This window comes from Cryptotermes secundus, unplaced genomic scaffold (genome assembly GCF_002891405.2).
Source record: "Cryptotermes secundus unplaced genomic scaffold, Csec_1.0 scaffold1525, whole genome shotgun sequence".
NCBI classification, from domain to species: domain Eukaryota; kingdom Metazoa; phylum Arthropoda; class Insecta; order Blattodea; family Kalotermitidae; genus Cryptotermes; species Cryptotermes secundus.
In genome coordinates, this window is record NW_019724771.1 from 407,302 (window position 1) to 426,098 (window position 18,797).

At 42.7% G+C, this 18,797-nt stretch overlaps 1 protein-coding gene across 1 annotated transcript in view; it reads right to left on the reverse strand.

Moving 5' to 3' along the window:
- Positions 1-18,797, reverse strand: part of LOC111863047 — a gene marked incomplete at its 3' end in the record, with an annotated part of 400,943 nt that overhangs the window by 364,446 nt on the left and 17,700 nt on the right. The gene's annotated exons all lie outside the window — the stretch shown is intronic.

The window sequence follows — 18,797 nt, forward strand, 5'->3', positions numbered from 1 at the left end:
AAGGGATATTAAAGCAATTTGCGCTAGTGCAGTTGTTTCTATTTCTGGAATGGCCAGGACTTTGTCGAGCAAAATCCTTCTTTAAAACCGGATAGATGACAAATTAATCAAAAAATCAAATGAATTTTAAAGGAATGGGGTGTAGGGATGTGAACTGGGCTGATTCTTATTTGACGAACTGTTTTAAATTGGTTGTACTGAATTAAGAAAGTGCATTTCAGCACTGAATACAGAATGTTTTTTTTAAGAAAAAAATACCTGCAGTATTTTACAATTTTTGTAAAAGAAAATAAATTATTCTGAGATGTGGTAATGAGTTTAACTTCTGGTAAAGGTAAAGCTATCCCTGTGACAGGTCGTGAAAGCCCATAGTTTTGTGAGACGTCGAGGTCCCACATTTTCTAGACAACTGGCTCAAAGATGGCGGTAAGGTTGTCAGCCTTACGCGCTGGCCGCCTTTTATCCCCACGAATATTCCTGCTACTCATTTCTGTTAGAGGTTGAGTCGACCCAAGGACCATAGTACGACTGGAAGAATAAGGTAAATTGAAAAGAAAATACGACTTCATCGGGAATCGAACCCGCGACCTTCCGGCTTGGAGCATAGTGCCTCAACATTTTGCTGAACCACGATGACTCATCACAGCCAATCACAGTAGCGGCGCAGTCTAAGGCACGAACTGTCTGTGCTCGCTCGAACACTGGGATCATGCAGTCGAATCCCACTCGAGGCATGGATGTCTGTGTGCGTTTATTCCGTGCTTGTGTTGTCCTGTGTTTAGGTAGCGGGCTTGCGACAGGCTGATCCCCCGTCCAAGGAGTCCTACCGTCTGTGAATAGGATTAAGAAACTGAAAAGCTGCCAAGGTCCAACAAAAGGACCACAGACAGACAGGCAGAGTCTCATTACCAGTGGGCCACATGAATCCAGACGACAATATCTCACCGAGCTTCCTTACTATCAGTTTCAATATCATCTTCCCAAGAGAGAAAGTCTGTTCACGCCGAAACAATTCTTTCATTCGGGAGATTACTGCTGCGACCTCAGCGGGAACATCGAAAGTTCAGACCGAGCTCTTTAGTGAACTACCTCAGCTTATCCACAAAAATCCTGGGACAGTACCTCAAATTCGACCGCGGTCGGTTCCTTCAGTATACTTAACAGTTCATTATTCACCACCCTGCCCTATCACTTGAGGCTTGTACATGCTGAGCTGTTGAGAGCGGCCTAAATAAAGCACAAATAAGTACGCAATATATCTTTGTGTCTACGCATTTGTCTCGAAAGCTGTGTCTCCGTTTGATTCAAACGAAGTACAGAGACCTCACCGTTGCTAAGCAGTTCGGTATCTGCATGCTCTGTAGCAGCGAACATTGTGCCACTCATCTTAACAGGGCCCACCTGTTATTACATGTTTGCCCAGGTATAATCGCTCTCATAGACTAACAGTACACAGCTGATGTGGTGTGGGAAAGTGTCAGGCGCAGCGTACACAGACATCTTCAAGCAACACTGCTTAAATAGGGTTGCAGTTCTGTGTTGTGTGTCTCACTCTCTCTTCGCGAATATTCGAAACTGATCAAACAACATACGGAACACATTTCTCTTTGATATGTTAACAGTTAAAATTTTCGTTTAGTGGGGGGTGGAGTCCAACTGGGTCCACTCGGCACGGTGGCCACTGAAAGGTCTATTGTAGCCTGCCCCGGGTGATTATGATGATGGAGAATTTGGTGGAATGAAAATTGGCAGGGGAAACCGAAGTAATCGGAGAAAACCCACCCCAGCGCCACTTTGTCCACCACAAATCCCACTTGACCAGACCCGGGATCGAACCCGGTACGCCGCGGTGGGAAGCCAGCGACTAACCGCTTGAGCTATGGCGCGGCCTAATGTTTTAGTTGCTTGTTTATCGACGCTGCCAGGATCGACATTATGTAGCGTCGGAAGACAGGATGATAATGTAGATGGAGTAGTTGATCTGGATGGAAATATGTACACTAAATACACTTCCATTCATCAATGGCTCTACACTCCTGTGCTGGGCCCTGGCATTTTCTTCAATTTCGTAATCATTTTAACACAGACGGTAGGACTCCTTGGACGGGGGATCACTCCGTCGCAAAGCCGCTACCTACACACAGGACAGCACACACAGAATAAACGCATACAGACGTCAACGCCGTGAGTGGGATTCGAATCCACGATCCCAGTGTTGGAGTTAGCGAAGACAGTTCATGCCCTAGATTGCGTGGCACGTTTCAATATCCAATGATCTAATATACGTATTACATCTTGTTCCATTTAATATCTTAGATCGTTATTAAATATTGTTTGGAGTTTGTTTCCTTAACGACCCTTTCTTCGCCGCATAAGCGATATGGGGCATAATGTTGCGATAATGGTGAATTATGCATTTATGAAAGATGTGAAGAGAGGAACTATAACCTGTTCTAGATAGGTCTACTATCACATCATTTGCCTAGAAAGACTGAGGAAAAAGCATAAAAAATGTTAGGATGGTTGAAATTCGAGCAAAGAATCAACTTTTCTCAAAAACAGGTAGAAATGCTAACAATAAAACCAGCACTGTCGGTAATATTTTGTACAGGATAAAATTAAAAACAACGTTAGGACATGAAGAAAGCAGTCTTCTGGGATGTGGCACCGTGTAGCTGTGGTGTTAACCGACGTTTCGGAGGAACGTCGGTTAACGCCACATCCCAGAAGATTGCTTTCTTCATAGTCACCGCCGCCAAAACCTCAAATCTTACAACGTTAGTACAGTTGTTTTGTCATGAACTTGATGCAGACTTATTGGGAGTTATACGAGCACAAGTCGCTGCTGTGAAAAATAGAAAAACTACCACATTATTACTTTTCCTGGATAGTCTCTTTCCAAAAACAGAGGTACCATGTATGCGAGATTAAACTGGAGGGGCGGATAGAAGTGCCCAGAAGACGAGTAAGAAGACGTAAGAAGATGCTGGGTGACTTTGGGGACAGAAGAGGATACTGTCATTTGAAGGAGAAAGCTCTAGATCGCATTAAGTGGAGGAACTGTTTTGGAAGAGACTGTGGACCTGCCGTCTGACAGATTACAGATGAATGAATGAATGAATGAATGAATGAATACGAGCACATACACAGACACGCGAACGGCATCATAGATCTAGAATGTTTTTCCTTCTTCCCTTAATTAAGGTAAAACTGAAGTGACAGCTCATTTCCAGGCTCCGTTCGTACGGTGTTCAGAGATGTCTGCAGCCCAGCAGAAAGGTTCCACACTGTTGTGTACACCCTGTGAGCATGTGGCCTGCTTGGACCAGCACCAAAGGTTAACGGGAAGATGAGCAACTCGGCTGCCGCGTCTGAGTGGTCCAGTAGCATCGGATCTGCCACCGCAAGCTTCACATTCATTCATTACACCTTATTCGACCACATATTGCTTACAGACTTATTAAACAATTGAGTTATTATTTTCTTAATTTCATGCGTCCTGCTGTGCTACAATATACAACTCTTTAATGAACCGTCACAACACAACAAATACGTAGTAAAACATCAAAGTCAGCGTTCAGCTGTGGCTTTGCTGCATGTTTCGGCCACTATCGGCCATCATCAGGCGAATACATATCAACAAAAATCTACCATTTATTTATTATTTACTTATATATATTCTTCAGCCATCTAATATTAAAAGCTATCGTCATTTATATAAACAATTTCAATTGTCATATTTTCACGTTTATTAACTTAATATGTAATATATGGTACGGTCCGTTGAAATGTAGCGGGGAATAATTTTTTTGCATCTGCATCCTTCCGCTCCTTTATCCTTTTCGTATATTTATCTCCCTGTTTCCTTTCTCAGTTAGTTACAGCTTTATTCTTCAGATGGCACAGTTTTGAACATAACGGTACCATTGGTTGAAGTTAGTGCAAATTACATGGTTCCATGGCGCGAGAACGGCATAACATACAACTATAGTCAATTGCAAGCCGTCTCATCTTTATTTCTCTTTGCAATAAAATCGTAATGGCGGTCCGTCATATCGTCTGTCCACATGCGTTAGTTGCCGGTAAGTAAAAAGGAAGTAAGTAAGTAAAGCTATCCCTGTACCAGGCCGTGAAGGCCCATAAGGTTGTGAGATGTTGAGGCTTCCACGTTTCTAGACAATCGGTTCACAGATGGCGGTAAGGTTGTCAGCCTTACGCGCCGGCCGCCCTTTACCCCCAGGAATATTCCTGGTACTCATTTATGTTAGAGGCTGAGTCGACCCCAGGGCCATAATGCGGCTGGAAGGATTAGGTCAATTGAAAAATCCACCTCTTCGGGATTCGATCCCGCGACCTTCCGGCTTGTAGCATAATGACTCAACCAACTAAGCTACCACGCGCCCCAGTTGCAGGTATCGTAACACTAATTTTGCCGGTTGGTGAATATCTTAATGATAGTCTCCCTATCGTCAGCTGTCGTTATCTTCATTAAAACGCTTATTTAGAGGATCCTGTTGAAATTTTCATTGTTCTGTTTCTGTATTATATGTTATGACTGAATTGTGAGTAAGCAGAGTACAGCGTCTAGCACACGCACGCAAACACACACACACATACTCGTATATTCATCAATTTCCTTCTTTTTATTATTTACTATTTACCACTTATATTTACTATTATTTATTATTTACTTATTTATATTTCTTATTTAGCTGTTGAGTATGAGAGCCTTATGCCATTGTGTATTAACTTCATAATTATTACAACATTTTTATGTCTACTAGTTTATTATCCTATTAATTAATATATTTTTAATTCACTTATTTATTATTTAATGCTAAGCTTCTATATTTTATTCAACTGTGTAGAGGTTCCTAAGCCAGAAGGAAAGAGACCATTGAGAAGACCAAGGCCTAGGTGGGTGGAAAGTCTTAAAATGGATCTCAGAGATAGTATGGATTGGATTGATCTGGTTCAGGATAGGGACCAGTGGAGGGCTCTTGTGAACACGGTAATGAACCTTCGGGTTCCATAAAATGCTGGGAAATTCTTGAGTAGCTGCAGAATTGGCGGCTCCCCCAGAGCTCCATGAGTAAGTAAGTAAGTAAGAGGTTCCTATCTCGCAGTCTTTTTGTGAGATCCCCTACACGAGGCACAGTCCCACCGCCAAAGTATGTCTCTGTCTACAAGGGATAACACGGAAGAATGTTGTCTTTATTTAACGAAGCTTGATAAAGTGTGGATAATATTCATTATCGAAGAACAGAGTGATTATAAAGATGAATTTGCATTGACATGGCCACATTATCTCATTCAGTACAATCACACGCTTTCCTTCTAGGGGACTGTGAAATATCACATGCGGCCCCGGTCAAAATGCCGAGCCCACATTCCGTAATTCCAACCATGCACATTTCCCATAAGGCAGAGAGTCAAGCGCTGCACAGCAACGTACCTAAATTCCAGTTGGATACACAGACACTACAGTTATCTATTTACTGTGATATTTATGAGCTATTTTGATCATTTGGCATCGAAAGTGGTGATAATTATACACACAGATCACAGACATATTCACATACTGTCCACTGGAGTTTTGTGTGGTTCAATCTGGATCCGAGCTCGGGAGATGTTTGTGTGCTATTCATACTGGCACTGTACACTGAGGTACTGGATTCGAGCTCGGGAGACGAGAGATATGTGTGATACCCATGCCGACACCGTGTACTGAACTACACAACACACACACACACACACACACACACATATATATATATATATATATAGCTATGTCACATGCAAACGTGACCCTTGCCACGGCCTGACGACTGACCCGTGACTTTAAATGCTGAAATCGTGACACGTTATAGGGTGCTTCATAACGCGTTATACAGTGTGGAAGATAGACGCCAACACTGTTCCCATTTTTCTGGGTAAGCACCTTTCAGAACGTTGTTATCGAGAAGAAGAGGCTCAGGACGTGCATGTCCCAACACCGGCGGGGGGGGGAATGCTTCTGACGTGCATTCGGGAGGTGCTTACTTCGAATCTCGCCCCGATTATCCTGGCTGTTTTTCTTCGTGGTCTTTCTCTTCCCTTCAAGCATATGTCTAGACAATACAATCAGGTCACGACCACTTCATTTCACATCCTTTTCAATTCATATTCATTAAACGATCCTGCCATCCGACGTTATATAAACTAAGATACTGACAGCGGTTAAATAAACCATAAGAAACAAGAAAGAGCAAGCGAGAGGCAAATTGCAAGGAATACGTAAAGACGTTATCTTGTAATCAAGAAATTATTTGTCTATGAAATCCAAAGGTTGTGGATCTATATATCCACACGCCCATACGCCTTCATAGAGTAAAGATTAATTAGTTATTCAAAGGGACTTTACCATGAAAACCAAAGGCTCGTTATCATATGCATAAGAATCAGCCACTGAACCACATCTTAAGCTGCCCGTACCTTAGTACAACTTTCCTTTAGCATCTCCTATAATATTATCCTCTAATCAGTGTTTGCCGGTCACGGTAGCCGAGTGGTCTAAGGCATGCACTGTCTTCGCTCGCTCGGAAGCCAAGATCGTGGGTTCGAATCCCACTCAGGGCATGGATGTTTGTGTGCGTTGTTCTGTGTTTGTCTACAGGTAGAGGCCTTCCGACGAGCTGATCACCCGCCCAAGGAGTGCTACCGTATGTGTAAGATCTAGAAAAACCGAAGTGAACGGAGAAGTTAATGGAGGTAGGCCTAGGGTCACTGGGGCTGTAATGCCAAGGGAAAAAGAAAAAAAAAATCAGTGTTTAGGCCTCCTACATGATATCTTCCATTCGTAATCTCCAACCAGTACGCTGCTAAAATTTTACACATTCATAAATCGTGCTACATATACCTCCCATCTCATTATCTTCTACTCGTGTTTTATCACGGCGATCATGTTTGGTGTACAGCGCAAATTGTGAGGCTCCTCATTATGTAACGTTCTCGCCCGCCCTTTACCCCTCTCTCGTACGTGCAAATGTTCTCACCAGTCTGTATCATTCCTGTATAGTGGGAAGCCAAGTTTCGCACCCATACAAGACAACAAGTAAAAGTACACTGCTGTATGGCGCAAAGGCACTTTGAAATAAAACTGCATATGCCCCTGTTGCTCAACTTTCCACTCTTCTAAAAGGCAAACAATGCTTTCAATATAATTAACATGTAAACGGGATGTTAGGGGTAGCATTTCATCTTCATGCTATGCACTCCGTTATCAGGTTATCCGGAGGCTCAGTTGTAGTGAAACAGGCATTAAAACGCGTCCGGTATTCACAATATATCAGTCGAGAATAAAAGTCATTGTGGTTTAAGCATTTATTTTGTATGAGGGAAATGTTAGTATCAAAAATTATATCAAATTCAAACTTAAGTTTTGTTGTTAAGTTCGAATTTTACGTTGTTATTGTAACAGCACAACCCATTAAACAGCAACAAATAAGCGAAAGGTCAAGTTTTGTAATAAAAACTCTGTTTCAGCCCTCTCAATTACAGTGGTTATTATATTGTCGCGTATCGGGCGTATGACGCGACAAATAACTTCACGCCGTATTTGGTATAGCGAATTTTATTTCACATTCGCACTTACAGTCACCCAAATTACAGATTTACGATTACTGCTATCTGCAGTATCACAACTAGTACACTCCAAATGCCACAATACAACTGACTGGTTGCTGGCTAACTCGGCACTAACTCGGAGGTAGCTCGAGGACTGACTCGTAGGTAGCTCCAGGACTGACTCGTAGGTAGCTCCAGGACTGACTGGCTGACTGCCTCAGTACAACTGACTGTGAATAGCCTTCGCTGCTCCTTATGTAGCCTTGATCGGACAATACGGAAAACGGCCACGTAATAGGCACCCTTGTTGCCTGGCGCTGTGTTGCTAGCAACGCTAGCGGTAGTAACCGCTGTTACTACCGTAACAATCCTGTTGCGTCACCGTTACGTTACCGTGCGGAGGAGGGGGAGGGGAGCGCTGACTCACCCGCCGCGTCACTGCTGGTGGGGGGGGGGTTTCTCCTTTGCGCAACATGTCACAATATATATCACCTAATTTAATATACACGAATATATTTAAGTGGTTAGTAGGATTATTAGAATAAACTGAGATTATTTCTTTACACGGTATTAACGATCAATCTTTTTAATGAAGACTCACTGAGTTCTCTGTAAGGTATGAACTGCAGGCCGCGCCATAGCTCAAGCGGTTAGTCGTTGGCTTCCCACCGCGGCGGCCCAGGTTCGATCCCGGGTCTGGTCAAGTGGGATTTGTGGTGGACAAAGTGGCACCGGGGCGGGTTTTCTCCAAGTACTTCGGTTTCCCCTGCCAATCTTCATTCCATCAAATTCTCCATCATCATAATCACCCGGGGCAGGCTACAATAGGTCAATCAGTGGCCGCCGTGCCGAGTGGACCCAGTTGGACTCCACCCCAAACTAAGCGAAAAGATAGGAACTGAATTTTGTGACATTGTTCGTATGTGCAAAAACTTGAGCTTTCAATTCGTTAAATTGCCCATCTGACATAAAATAGAGGAGTGTGTGTCTGCGCATGCTTCAATCTAATGTTCTTACTGAGATTCCTCAGAGTCTCCAAGCGAATGCCAGAATTATGCCACGAAACAGTCTGTCATCTTCTCCAATTCGCCCATTCCCAGTGATTTCAGCATATATCAGTGTCTCTAAACGGAGACGTGTGTCGCGGCTGTAGTGACAGCTCGACAACTGGCTGCAGGCTTTTAGTGTCCTGTCACAATCCAAAGTATAGTCTACAATGAAGCACCCAGCAGCAAAAAGCTTCTAGGTGAGGATGAGATATCAGAGATCGTTAGAAGCTAAAGCTGATTCGTTAATAAACCAATCCCTTTCGGGTAGTGGTTCACAAACAGTGTTAAGTGGAAATACGTCGGCTCGTGAGAAAAAATACAAGTTTTGCATACAACAACTGAAAATCTTAAAAATTAATTCATAAAAAAATGGAAACAGAGGCGAACATCTACTTAAGAACTTTCAAGAAACGAACAATTTGTATTTACAAACATTGCACGGACTAATAAATTTCGGTTCCCATTAATTTAATGAATACAAATTATTCGTAAGAGGGGGTCTAACAAATTAACTTACTTAATCCGTTCCCCTTTTACCTTATGGTGACGAGGTTGTTTTTTCATTTTTATTATTTTACAGACGGTAGGACTCCTTGGATGAGTTATCAGCTCGTCGCAAGGTCTCTACCTAAACACAGGACAACACAAACACTGAATAAACACATACACATACCAAACATCCATGCCTTGTGTGGGATTCGAGCCCACGATCCCGCTTTCCGAGCAAGCGAAGACGGTACATGCCTTAGCCCGCTAACAAATTAAAATTAACAAAATGTTTCACGAAAAAAGAAAAGTAAACTAAACTTAGGAAACACATTTTAAAGAGCATATAATTAAATCCATCCGTCAGAATACTGAAGATAACATTTTACGCATCTCCTTGACATTTATACAGTGTGGGTATTTTCGTGCTAATTTCTTCTAGAAAGAAACAAAATGGACCGAGAGCAACAAAACAGAATAAACCAAACCATAAAATCCCAAAAGTAAACAAATATGGTATTCCTGTACTGTAGGAATGACGGAATTTCAAAACATTTGTGTCTTAAACAATTAGTCTTAATGCACATAGACTTTTTCATACTTGCACCCATTACAGTGGCACGCGGTAGCGTAGTTGGTTGAGGCACTATGCTACAAGCCGGAAGGTCGAGGGTTCAAGTTCCGATTAGGTCATTGAATTTTTTCAATTTTCCAGCCGCACTATGGCCCTGGGGTCGACTCAACCTCTAACAGAAATGAGTACCATGACTATTCTTGGAATATTCTTGGGAGTAAAGGGCGGCCGGCGCGTAAGGCTGACAACCTTACCGCCATCTGTGACCCGATTGTCTAGAAAATATGGGAACCTCAACATCTCACAACCCTATGGGCTTCTACAGCCTGTTACAGGGATACCTTTACTTTTTTTTTTTTTTTACTTTTGTACCCATCTATAACTCCCAGCGCATACAAATTTATGCCTAGCAAAGCAGAGCGGAAATTATAACAAAATCTAAAGGCCGCGCCATAGCTCAAGAGGTTAGTCACTGGGTTCCCACCGCGGCGGCCCGGGTCTGGTCAAGTGGGATTTGTGGTGGACAAAGTGGTGCTGGGGCAGGTTTTCTCCGGGTACTTCGGTTTCCCTTGCCAATCTTCATTCCACCAGATTCTCCATCATCATAATCACCCGGGGCAGGTACAATAGGCCATTCAGTGGCCGCCGTGCCGAGTGGACCCAGCTGGACTCCACCCTCCCACTAAGCGAATTAAAAAAAAATACAACAAAATCGAAGCATGCGTTCATACAGACAAGCTATTATTCTGAAATATTTCCAGATCTTATGGTGGAGACTGTGAGATGTATTGTCTTCCAAAATATGCAAAATATTGGTAAACATCTACCAGACTGCACGACGAAAATCCTTAGAAGACAATTATACAGGTTACTATTCCGACTTTCCTAAGAATGAGTAGGGATGGTATGGCTCAAAGACCTCAAATCTACAATACCACTGTAGACAGGTCATCATCATCATCATCATCATCATCATCATCATCATCATCAGTAATCTGTCAAGACGACAGGTCCACAGTCTCTTCCAAAACAATTCCTCCATTTAATGTGATCTAGATCTTTCTCCTTCAAATGACAGTATCGTCTTCTGTCCCCAAGGTCATCCAGCATCTTCTTACGTCTTCTTCCTCGTCTTCTTGTCACTTCTATCCGCCCCTCTATCTTTCCTTCGATAACTTCTTTTAGAAGGCAGTTTCTGCGTAAAACATGACCAATCCAATTAGCCTTCCGTTTTCTTATTTCGTGTAGGATATTCCTCTGCTCACTGACTCTAATTAACACTTCTTCATTTCTCACATAATCGGTCCAACTGATCTTCTCCATCCTTCTCCAACACCACATTTCGAAACTTTCCAGATGTTTCTGATCTACTGCCCTAAGTGTCCATGTTTCAGCCCCATACAGAGCTATGCTCCAAATGTAGCATTTCACTAGTTTCTTCCTCAAATTTAAGTCCAATTTTCTGGTAAAAAGATACTTCTTCTTGCTAAATGCAGCTTTTTCCATGGCAATCCTGGATTTAATTTCACTAGTACACCTTCCATCATCTGTTAACAAGGTACATCAGATACAATTCCTTCGAGTATTTTTGAGAATGAAACACGAGGCCAGTCAGACATAATATCCCCGTAATGCTCCTATTTTATGAGATCTGTGAAAAGAATGTATAGACAAATGTTAACTATTAAATTTTTAGCCACATCCACTCAACAAAAAACATTGTGACAAGTATGTGGTGAAATTAAATTCACAATTATTAATATCTTATTGGGACGACTTTCACCATGTTCCAGGCAAAGGATTAAAACGGCTGCAACGAATACCCGTGAATGGCAACTATTTACAACTCGAGGAATTGACTGTAAAGAGGACAGAACTAGAATTGCGTGAAGGAGTTCATGCATTTGGCAATACACCCCACAATTACATGTTGAAAGTCAATTGTGAGGAGCCGTAATGTTGGTTCTTAATTGGCAATAACCGGTTCACGGGTAGTAAATTATAGGAGTTGCAAACACATATTTTTATACTCTAATCAAATAATTAGCCTGTAAAGCAAGTACCCGGTATAATCACAATATGTCAGCAAAGAAGCAAGTAACACAGTTTTAAGCAACAGTCATTACTGTTTAAATAATAATATAATTTGAGATCAGAAGTTAAAATACGTCTTTTTTTTCGCATTTGCTACTCACAGGACCGATGGATAGCTTTGTCACAATGTAAAAAGTTAGGAAATATGCTTACAGGGTACCAGCGTTCAAGGGTTCGCTCCTTCCTTTCAATTATTTTAACTGACTTAGTAAATTCAATAACTTAAACGATCAAGCTCTTACACACGGGGAGGAGATCAAAGAATTGACGGATCAACGGAAAATGTTAATTAATATGTCATATCAAGAACATTATTTTCAAACCAAATCATTCGATAACACTCAAAGCATCATTTCCATTATGCACCTGTTTTCGAATCCCGCAGCAAACCGGCTCGGGTGGTGGGATTTTAATGTTGTATCTCAGTGAACTTTATCGGCATCACAATTCACTAATTGTTGTTTTTTATTTTAATGACGCTTTATCAACTGCAGTTATTGTATAGGGTCCAATGGGAGGACGAATTACGAAGGAAGGAAACGGAGGACAGTAGTAAAGCCGTGTTACAGATATCCCAGCATTTGTATTATAGAGCTGAAGAAACCGGGAAATATTCAGTAACGATAGGGCCTTCGACATTGACAATCGAACGCGGAACACGTGCATTAATCTCGCAACTGCGACGTTGGGTTATGACTTACGGATAAAGTCAGACGCAATAATTATCGGCGTTGGCACTACCACGAACATCAGAAGTCCTTATTATAAATATTTTTTATTGCTAGTGGGGTGGGACTAATCCCTTTTACTGCCGCCACTTCTGGGCTATTGTACCAGCCCCAGAAGATAGGTGAGGGTGATTGTGGAGCAATTGGTGGAATGAAGATTGGCAAGGGAAACCGAAGTACTCGGAGAAAACCTGCCCCAGCGCCACTTTGTCCACCACAAATCCCACTTTACCAGACCCGGGATCGAACCCGGGCCGCCGCGGTGGGAAGCCAGCGACTAACGGCTTGAGCTATGGCGCGGCCCTTATAAATAATAAAATGTATATCATGACTTACGCGTCGAAGGACTTTCTGAACATTACCTGCGGAAGGTGGCAACTTCACGTAGGTTCCTTTACAAGCTAGTTCGGTCTTACGTATACTAAACCAACAGAAACATAACTTTCACTGTTTGCGCACCGTGTTAATCAACACGCAGTGGCCCTGCAGTCTCAACAGAAACAGAAGTTTTATGAAATTTAATATAATCTATTAGATTTTCCAGGTATTTTATATTACGGTGTGTTTCCTCAATTTAGACGTCCATTATGTAAGTCTGGAAACTTTCACGGCGGTTACATATGCTACAATTTTTGTTTACTATATTTTGGTTTAACATCGAAAAGGCTCAGCGCTAGAGAAATTATTAGCACATTTATACGCCGTGAAAGCTCTGAATCTTATATAATGGACCTCTGCCGGGAGAAAACATACCCTAATGGAAAACGCAAGGAAGACAACAGGGACATCAGGTTAAGCAACAAGGTGAAAGGTCAGAGTCGGATAGGTGACCGTGTAGTTAGACTCCGCCATCCTGCTGCACAATACACCAATACGAAGAGACGTGTATTTGACAAACTGGTATAAACTTAAGCGATAAACGACCATTCACCACATCAACCCTGAAACGTTGGTTTTCAGTTCAACGTTGGCATGGCTGATCTCTCAAGAAAATTGAGCACATTGAGCTGAGTCCGTTACGGGCGGGACAAACAATAATAATTCGGGAAGGTCTAGTACTCTTAGAGAATGTTATGACTAAAGATTGTGCAGCAGAAGAAGTAGGTTTACGTCTCATAACCCTAACATGCTTTATGAAATGCTCCACGAACCATAGAAAATCTTTCTCTGTCATCCGCTCTGGCTTATTATTACTCGTCGCTATCGGCGAAATAAATCAATTTTCAAAGCACAGGGTGCGGCGCAGAAAATTCCTTTTTTTGAAGGCGAATAAAAGAAACATTATTGCTGATAGACAAAATTTGTGTTTAGCTAATGAAAGAACATACTTTAATCATATAGTTTGAAACAAAATATCTTGAAGGTGGTGGCCACCGTTCTCTATGCACTGATGCAACCGTTTTCTGAAGTTCCCCTCTGCACGTTCCAACACGTGCACCGGAATTTGGGCTACTTCCTGCCGAATAGCATTCTTCAGCTGAAGAAGGTTTGTGGGGCGATGTCTAAAAACCCCTGCCTTGAGGTATCCCCATAAAACAAATCACAGTGCGTTAGATCAGGTGAGTGCGCTGCCCACGGGATGTCACCTCGAAGCGAGATGAGCCATCCGGGGACCTTTGCCCTCAAAACTGTCATCGAAGCTCGGGCTGTGTGGGCCGTAGCACCATCCTGTTGGAACCAAACATTTCCTAGATGCATTTCTTCAAGAGCTGGTTCGAAAAAGATCTCAAAATCGACTGTCGAACTGCCTCCACATTTTCTGGCGTCGTAACGGTCCGTTGTCGTCCTGATGATTTTTTCACCACACTCCCGGTTGTCCTAAAGTTCTCTATCCACAAAACAATCGATTTCCGGTCGGGAACCGGACCTCTGGGCTTAATTCCGAAGTGAGTACGGAACGCACGCTGCACCGCCACGTAGGAATGGTTGTTCGAAAAATAGGCTTCGACAGCAAACGCACGCTGCTCACTCGTCCACCTCATGTTTCCTATTGAGGGGTACTAGACAGAAACTTCCGTGACTGCTGCGTTCGCCGATCCTATCCCCACTTTTCTGCGACCTCCCCTCCCTTCACAATGCGTCTTCACAAAAGGGAAGTTTCTGCGCCCCATCCTGTATTTGCAAGCGGCATAACGTAAAGGATTAACTCAGTGAGACTTATAAGTTGAATGCCTATGACTGAGAGGGAGGTGATCAAGGGGTTTGGCATGCAACTTCTCTATAGGCGAGATGTATTTATGGTTATGAAGTGCAAAAATAAATATGGTTTCCATTACCATTATAGTAAATGGAGTCTTTCATTACTGAAGGGGAAACAGTTTTAATTCAATTCCTTCATTTAATTCGAACCATTAGCTCCTACCACAAGAATTTAAACCTGGCACGGTTAATTCTCATTTGTATAATGCACTATAAATTGTTTTATACGAAATTTATTTCAACTCCTATCGTCAAGTCCTTTGCAAAATACCTGTAGCGTCATAAAATTCACTAATTAGCAGAAGATTTTGTTATATTTAAAGCTTAAGCAGTGACTTCTCTTACTGTCTCCATGTAAATTTCTTTAAGGACTCTGCCTCCTTTCGTTCCCTATTTACTATCTGTAGGAAATGAGACTGGAATATAACAACTCGGCAGGCTGTTGCAGTACCTAGTCCCTAGCTACTTGCATAATCTTATCCCTTGTTACTCCATTCAGTTTCGTAATGAATCACAAGAACAAAGACATGTTATACAAATTTGAAAATGTAATAAAATACCTAAATTTCAGTTGTGTAGCTGTCACAAAACCCTTCGATACAAGTAAAGAAACTCGCTGTTATAAACAAATACAACGGAATGGAAGAATTTCCGAAGACAAAAGAAAACATTTTTTTTCAACGACATACAAAGACCAACCGCAGAGGGACTATCGAGCGGGGACACGCAGTAGCCCGGTATGGCTTCAGCGTAATGACAGGCGGAGCCATTACTACTGGCTGTTGATTTGTAATCCGAATTTAAGAAATAGCTCAAGAAATAGCTACTGTAACAACTAGCCCCGGTCTCCCCTACTCCAATTTGGAGAAGCCCTACATATGATCTGAACTGCATTCCTTGCGGTTTTGAATTAATGTCGATATTTACTTCCTGCAGATAAAAACACATTGTTGTAAACGTGATCGACACTACAGACAGACCTATTATACTACATAATCATAACTTACATTGTTGACAAATCTAACGGGTTAAGTGTAGCAGTACCCCATTACAGTCCATGTGTTACTATAGATTACAGAAAAGGGATGTGTGGCATAAGATACAGATGTCACTAAAATCAAATAATTTCATTTGAAACGAATTTCCAAACAGAAAACATAAATAATTAATTTCAAGTTATGCGTATGCTGTTTATTCGCTTTGCAAAAAATGGATTTATATCTGCAATAAAAGATGGAACAACAGTACAAAAATGTTTCATTTCCCCTGTGCTTAATTAGTTAAGCACCTTGCAATTAAGGCATATGTCGGAGTGGAGGTATTGCTCCACCATTCTTGACATCAGCAGTAGATGGGAGGTGACTGGCCACTTTAACGTCCCGGCCGCTTTAACCTAGGGGAAAGAGTCCCCGGTATTCATTGTATAGTAGGCTGGGTGAGCTTCCGAGCCGGCATGGACGCTGTGGAGTAAAGAGAAATCCCTTGCCCCTGCCGGGAATGGAACCCCAGCCTATCGCTATACAGACTGAGTTAAAATGATGAGTTGGGGTTATCGCAAGGAAGGAATTTGGAAAATTAAAAACATTAAAAATGTCCCCCTCTTCTACCCTGAAGATGGAGGCAGAACATTCTTCCGAAGTTGGTGTCAACATCTACACACTATACAGCGTCGCATCGTGGGCATTTTCTACTCTCTTCATGATATCAGTAGTTCCTTGTCTGGACCGTCAGTGGAGCCCTTGCTACTTTCTTTCCGTGGCTAAAGCACTGGGCTGTGAAGCTGACCGCTCACCTCCATACAGTTCCTACGTTAAAATCTTGTAGCACATTTTCATGGTGTGACAAATAATTACGTTCAGGCACAAATTTACCTATTCAACGTTACGTCAGCCAAGCACAATAAGGTAAAACAGGTAAAGTTTCCCTTGTGCTTAACTAATTAAGCACTACACCATGAAGGCGTATGGAGGAGTGGGTGTATAGATCCACATTTCTTGACCTCGGCACTAATTGGAGGTGAGTGGTCAGCTTCACGCCCCAGCCGCAGAGCAATTACCTAAGATTGGAGCTGAACACGCGTTCATAGGACCTGAACCAGCCTGTGGCATCTCTATGGGAGTTGCCAGAAAGGCAATCAGGGACTGGACTAACATGAATCACAAGAAATACTGGGGATCCTTGACTGGACTCAGGCAAGCAAAGGGACTCATACGAGGACCTTCTGCTAAAAGAGTGAAGGAACTGTTGAAGTTAAACAGGAACCAACTACGATGGATGGTGGGTATACGTACAGGACACTGTCACCTCAAAGGACACCTCTTCAAACTAGGACTAAGTAACAGTCCAACTTGTGAGAGGTGTCAAGAAGAAAATGAAACAGCCACACACATCCTGTGTGAATGTGAGGCCTCAGCTTATTTAAGATTACGTCACTTGGGTCAATACTTCATGGAACTAAGTGACTATTTCGACGTCCCCACGTACAAAATTCTGCGCTTCAAAAGAAGCGCAGGATTGCTGAGGGGATAATCAAAATGGGAAGCACAAGAGACCACTGTAGGTCGCGGTGCAAGGCCCGAGAAGGCCCACCCCAGTTATTCACTCACGCCCCAGCCTCTTCACTCCCGGTGAAAGAGCCTCGGTACCCATTGAATAGGAGGTTGGGGGGACCCCAGAGCAGGTCTGAAGGACGAGAAGAGAAAATTCTTGAACCTACCGGAACTCGAACTCCGACCTCTTGGTCGTTCAGCCCGTAGCCAGTCGCTATACCGACTGAGCTATCCCGGCTCCCATTAAGCACAATAAGATTATATTTAAAAATCTTTACACTATAGCCATAAATATCCGACTATTATTTTCACATTTGACTTCTGAATGAATATACCACACCTGGCAGCAACAAGCATTATGCTGTTCATGCACTGCCGTAAACAGGGCTGACACATGGTTTCTGAAGACTGTTGCAGCACACAGAAATATTCAAATCGTAGCCGTTTCTTTCTCAGCGCCACAGCGAGTCCCGGGTTCGATTCTGTAATGTACGCGCCACATAACGGTATCAAAGAACCTGTCTGTTGCTGCTGAGCTGCCTAATCGCAAACAACTTCAATTCTTCTTCTCGGGAGACGTCACTGTGCGCGCCTTCATGCAGTTACAACAGCGTGCGCGAATGGCTCTGAGAGTTCGTCTTGCGCCTATGCTTGTGCGCAGCTTGTACTGTCTATCCACGCCTCGATTTTTGTACCCACTGCGGGACATCGAGGAACGCGATGTGCTACGAAGAGGGAATGATCATGTGATTGTGGAGCCTAACTAGGAAAGTAGATATAGAGCACTGGAGCCATGATCCTAAGCCTTACATTAATATTAACTTCCGACCTCTTTCCTTATCTTTTCAAGCGACAGTAAGTAAAAAAAGTAAAAGTAAAGTTATCCCTGCAACAGGTCATGAAGACCCATAGGATTATGAGACATCGAGACTCCCACATTTTCTAGACAATCTGCTCAGAGATTGCGGTGAGGTCAGCCTTACGCGCTGGCCACACTTTACACCCCAGTAAAATTCCTGGTACTCATTTCCGTTAGAGGCTGAGTCGAACCCAGGAAAACAGTGCGGCTGGAAGGATTAGGTAAATTGAAAGAAATACAATGAACCTCATCGGGAATCGAACCCGCGACCTTCCGGCTTGTAGCATAGTGCCCCTTTAGGTGACAGCGCACAGCTTATTTATTTTTTCTGTTGGTAATTTTACAACGCTGTTAGCAGCTAGAGGGTGTGACGTCGAACGGTAAATTGGAAAGGATTTAGAAAGAAGCGATAGGATTACATCCAATTGACTAGCCATTTTTCCAATGATTAGGACTATTTTTACTAGAGAATTTCAGTTTTTACAATGTTTCTTTCTCTTCTTCAATTTTGATTTTTGAAATATTTCAGGGCGGTAGATGCCTATTTGGCCCTTATGCCGGCGCCCAATGTACTATCTCTTCATTCGCATTGACCGACCGAGGGAAACTACGAAAACCTCAGCTGCATAGCCGTGTCCAAGTCGAGATTCGAGC